Genomic DNA, 6,000 nt, shown 5'->3' with positions numbered 1-6,000 from the left:
TTCCATCATCTAGACAGGCAACAATTCCATCATCTAGACAGGCAACAATTCCATCATCTAGACAGGCAACAATTCTACCATCTAGACAGGCAACAATTCCATCATCTAGACAGGCAACAATTCCATCATCTAGACAGGCAACAATTCCATCATCTAGACAGGCAACAATTCCATCACCTGGGCCATACTAAGGAAATCCTGAAAACACGACCTGTTGGTGGCTCTTGAGGACTGGAGTTGGGGAACTCTGCCTTAAATAAAGGGCCTGCAGAAGAAAACAATGTTGAGCACTTAGCATCTCTGAAGTTCTCCCTCCATGCTGTAAATGGTCATCACGAGGGGCGGCACGGCAGCTGTACCTGCATAATTATCGCTGGGGCCCAACAAGGAGTGACACCCGGACTGCCATTTCAAAGTGAAAAAACCTATCTATCCATTTGATAGGTGATAACTTGGTAATCGGTAGAATTCTGACCACTGGGACCTGCCCTGATTGGCAGTGCGCATGCTCAACCATCATTCCACTAATTTCCTTTGGGGCTACCCCATTCTCAGCTTTTTCCGGCAGCCACATAGGAAATGAATGGAGCAGGGTCAAGTGTCCAACCTTCAGTGCCATTTTGTAACGTATGAAAAAAAATCCCCGGTGCAGTCTCCAGAGGAAGGACACCCACCATTCACCTGTCCTTAAAGTGAACTGTCTGGTCAGACAGCAGTGGATTATCTCACTGGTCTATTATGCAAATGTTACTATGATCAAAGTTTTATTATAGTGTGATTTGATTCTCTTGGATGATGAGAAGATCAAAAACAAATTTTCTCCATCTTCTCCATTGTGTCAGTGCACAGAAATCTGAGTGCAGTCCACTGGTTTCCACACCTTCATTGACTTGGATGGCGAGTGGAATCTGAATATCGGATCAAACTTGGACATGTTGCGATTTTTTTCTTGGTCCCTGAGACTAACATTGGCCCGGGCGTGATCTGATGTTTTGTCTGATCGCTCTCGAACCAATAACGCGGTGGTGTGAGCGACCCCTTAGTGTGAGGATTCGCCGGCATCGGGAGTGGTGGGTGCGTGACTAAGTATGTGATTTACATCACACGCCGACTAGACACGACCTCGCTCAATGCAGATTTAGTTGGAATATGGCCGGATTTATGCAAATCGCATCGGAGAATCCTGACAGCGTGCAATGTAAGGATTCACAAGTCTGCAGTCACATAGAGTGACTGCAGACTTGTAGCTTAAGACCGGTCAATCCTTTTAAGATCAGGGATGTCTATGATCTCAGACACTTGACTCCTTAGATCAGTGTTCCCCAACGCCGGTCCTCCAGAGCCACCAACAGGTCATGTTTTCAGGATTTCCTTAGTATTGCACAGGTGATAATTGCATCACCTGCACAGGCAATAATTCCATCACCTGGGCAATACTAAGGAAATATTGAAAACATGACCTGTTGGTGGCGCTTGAGGACCGGAGTTGGGGAACACTGCTTTAGATGGTACAGTCATTGCTGATCACGGCATGTAAGCGGTTGATAGGGTGTTGCCATGATCAACTGTGGAATGGTCATGTCAAACCTGACCTATCCAAGGCACGGACATAAAAATGGCTGTCCCTGACAGGTTGGATACAATGGTGTACAGAAATATGGCACTTTGTTACATGAGAAAACTGGCACCAAATTAGAAAGTAATAAAAATAATCAAAAAAAAGTAAAAAAAAATATATATATACAAAGAAGTAATAAAATATTTTTGTTTATGTTAGCAAACAAAACAGGTTTCCCTCCCCTAGAAAGATGTACGGTAAATGTTAACCAAATTCCCCTGGGGACGCCATCATCCAGCCACGTCATCGGAAAATGAAAAACAATGATACATTCGGGGGGCAATAATGAAAGTACGGAAAAAAAAAAAAATCACCGTTCTAAGGGTGAATACAAACCAGTTTCCTCTCGCAGCCTTCATTACCGATCCGCCCTGGACACATAATAGAACATGACCCAATTTATTTATTTTTTATAACGTCGACATTTCCACTTTAATTCACCTTGACGAGAGTAAATATTTGATGCTAAAATACCTTTTCCCATTAATTATTCACATTTAGCCAGGTTACCGCGGTATAGGGTGAACTGGAGCATCTATAAGTGGGACCGCGTGGTTGAAGTGGGTCAGGCGGGGAGCACACCTATTTACTGTATGGGCAGAGCCAGAACTTTTTTTATTTTTCCAACCATGTAGCCGTATGACGACTATTTTTTTTTTTTTTTTTGCCGGACGAGTTGTACTTCATTCAATCTGCCGAATAATGTATTGGAAAACGGGAACATTTTCAAGTGCGGTAAAATTGCAAAATAAAGTGCAATTCCACAATGTTTTCTGGCGTTTTTTGTTTACTAATTTCACTATATGGTAAAACTAACCCGACAATATGATCCTCAAGGTCAGTACGAGTACGCAGATACCAAACATGTATATGCAGCGCCCCAGAGATCTGGTCGTTGCAGTAACGTCGCTCTGCCACTAAGGGGAGTGATGGTACGTCTGACTGCACTAAAGGAGTTCTACTGACCAGGTATCACCAAGCAAACACTACACTTCACACTCCGGCCACTAGGGGGAGCAAAAGGCTTATTTATTGGGCCACTCCTCACACTGGTAAAACTAGGGGTCGGACAGGAAGTTAGGCAGAACGAGACCTGGGAGAGCTCCAGGGAGGACCTGTCAGACCTGGGAAATCTGGCAGGTACCTAGAGAAAGGACAGATTGTTACGGAACCGCGCCTGCACTACCTTGCGGCGGTATCCTAAGAAAGAGACAAGAAAGGAAGGATATTGTGGAACAGTGAGAAACGAGATCAGCACAAAGGAGAGCCAGTAGGAGTCGTGCCCCGAGTACGGCAACATCTTACTGAGGCGCATAGTCGGTGGCCGGAGCACCGAAGAAGTAACAGTCTCCACGCATTACTTCAAACAGCGGCAGGACAGTTAATTACAGGTTGGCTGTCTACCATACAACACCTAAGAAGGACATAGGAGGCAACGTGGGAGAGGGGCGACACTAGGGTTCCAGAATACCTCCAGGCCTACCTGTCCTAAAGGTGTGACCAGAAGACTCGCTACACTCATCAGGAGGGCGTTAAACTAGAAGAAGAGGGGACGGGAAGAAAAACATTAGACTCGAACAAAGACGACCCAGGAAAACATACTCAGAAAGGAGGCAAGAACATTTCTAAAACAATCCACAGTGAGGAGATTGGAACAAAACAAAATCCTCTAAACTGCATGCTCGCAAACGCCAGAAGCCTGACAAACAAGATGGAAGAACTAGAAGCAGAAATATCTACAGGTAACTTTGACATAGTGGGAATAACCGAGACATGGTTAGATGAAAGCTATGACTGGGCAGTTAACTTACAGGGTTACAGTCTGTTTAGAAAGGATCGTAAAAATCGGAGAGGAGGAGGGGTTTGTCTCTATGTAAAGTCTTGTCTAAAGTCCACTTTAAGGGAGGATATTAGCGAAGGAAATGAGGATGTCGAGTCCATATGGGTTGAAATTCATGGAGGGAAAAATGGTAACAAAATTCTCATTGGGGTCTGTTACAAACCCCCAAATATAACAGAAAGCATGGAAAGTCTACTTCTAAAGCAGATAGATGAAGCTGCAACCCATAATGAGGTCCTGGTTATGGGGGACTTTAACTACCCGGATATTAACTGGGAAACAGAAACCTGTGAAACCCATAAAGGCAACAGGTTTCTGCTAATAACCAAGAAAAATTATCTTTCACAATTGGTGCAGAATCCAACCAGAGGAGCAGCACTTTTAGACCTAATACTATCTAATAGACCTGACAGAATAACAAATCTGCAGGTGGTTGGGCATTTAGGAAATAGCGACCACAATATTGTGCAGTTTCACCTGTCTTTCACTAGGGGGACTTGTCAGGGAGTCACAAAAACACTGAACTTTAGGAAGGCAAAGTTTGAACAGCTTAGAGATGCCCTTAATCTGGTAGACTGGGACAATATCCTCAGAAATGAGAATACAGATAATAAATGGGAAATGTTTAAGAACATCCTAAATAGGCAGTGTAAGCGGTTTATACCTTGTGGGAATAAAAGGACTAGAAATAGGAAAAACCCAATGTGGCTAAACAAAGAAGTAAGACAGGCAATTAACAGTAAAAAGAAAGCATTTGCACTACTAAAGCAGGATGGCACCATTGAAGCTCTAAAAACTATAGGGAGAAAAATACTTTATCTAAAAAACTAATTAAAGCTGCCAAAAAGGAAACAGAGAAGCACATTGCTAAGGAGAGTAAAACTAATCCCAAACTGTTCTTCAACTATATCAATAGTAAAAGAATAAAAACTGAAAATGTAGGCCCCTTAAAAAATAGTGAGGAAAGAATGGTTGTAGATGACGAGGAAAAAGCTAACATATTAAACACCTTCTTCTCCACGGTATTCACGGTGGAAAATGAAATGCTAGGTGAAATCCCAAGAAACAATGAAAACCCTATATTAAGGGTCACCAATCTAACCCAAGAAGAGGTGCGAAACCGGCTAAATAAGATTAAAATAGATAAATCTCCGGGTCCGGATGGCATACACCCACGAGTACTAAGGGAACTAAGTAATGTAATAGATAAACCATTATTTCTTATTTTTAGGGACTCTATAGCGACAGGGTCTATTCCGCAGGACTGGCGCATAGCAAATGTGGTGCCAATATTCAAAAAGGGCTCTAAAAGTGAACCTGGAAATTATAGGCCAGTAAGTCTAACCTCTATTGTTGGTAAAATATTTGAAGGGTTTCTGAGGGATGTTATTCTGGATTATCTCAATGAGAATAACTGTTTAACTCCATATCAGCATGGGTTTATGAGAAATCGCTCCTGTCAAACCAATCTAATCAGTTTTTATGAAGAGGTAAGCTATAGGCTGGACCACGGTGAGTCATTGGACCTGGTATATCTCGATTTTTCCAAAGCGTTTGATACCGTGCCGCACAAGAGGTTGGTACACAAAATGAGAATGCTTGGTCTGGGGGAAAATGTGTGTAAATGGGTTAGTAACTGGCTTAGTGATAGAAAGCAGAGGGTGGTTATAAATGGTATAGCCTCTAACTGGGTCGCTGTGACCAGTGGGGTACCGCAGGGGTCAGTATTGGGACCTGTTCTCTTCAACATATTCATTAATGATCTGGTAGAAGGTTTACACAGTAAAATATCGATATTTGCAGATGATACAAAACTATGTAAAGCAGTTAATACAAGAGAAGATAGTATTCTGCTACAGATGGATCTGGATAAGTTGGAAACTTGGGCTGAAAGGTGGCAGATGAGGTTTAACAATGATAAATGTAAGGTTATACACATGGGAAGAGGGAATCAATATCACCATTACACACTGAACGGGAAACCACTGGGTAAATCTGACAGGGAGAAGGACTTGGGGATCCTAGTTAATGATAAACTTACCTGGAGCAGCCAGTGCCAGGCAGCAGCTGCCAAGGCAAACAGGATCATGGGGTGCATTAAAAGAGGTCTGGATACACATGATGAGAGCATTATACTGCCTCTGTACAAATCCCTAGTTAGACCGCACATGGAGTACTGTGTCCAGTTTTGGGCACCGGTGCTCAGGAAGGATATAATGGAACTAGAGAGAGTACAAAGGAGGGCAACAAAATTAATAAAGGGGATGGGAGAACTACAATACCCAGATAGATTAGCGAAATTAGGATTATTTAGTCTAGAAAAAAGACGACTGAGGGGCGATCTAATAACCATGTATAAGTATATAAGGGGACAATACAAATATCTCGCTGAGGATCTGTTTATACCAAGGAAGGTGACGGGCACAAGGGGGCATTCTTTGCGTCTGGAGGAGAGAAGGTTTTTCCACCAACATAGAAGAGGATTCTTTACTGTTAGGGCAGTGAGAATCTGGAATTGCTTGCCTGAGGAGGTGGTGATGGC

The sequence above is a fragment of the Ranitomeya imitator genome, chromosome 10, assembly GCF_032444005.1.
Source record: "Ranitomeya imitator isolate aRanImi1 chromosome 10, aRanImi1.pri, whole genome shotgun sequence".
Taxonomy (NCBI): domain Eukaryota; kingdom Metazoa; phylum Chordata; class Amphibia; order Anura; family Dendrobatidae; genus Ranitomeya; species Ranitomeya imitator.
This window is presented reverse-complemented; position numbering follows the sequence as displayed.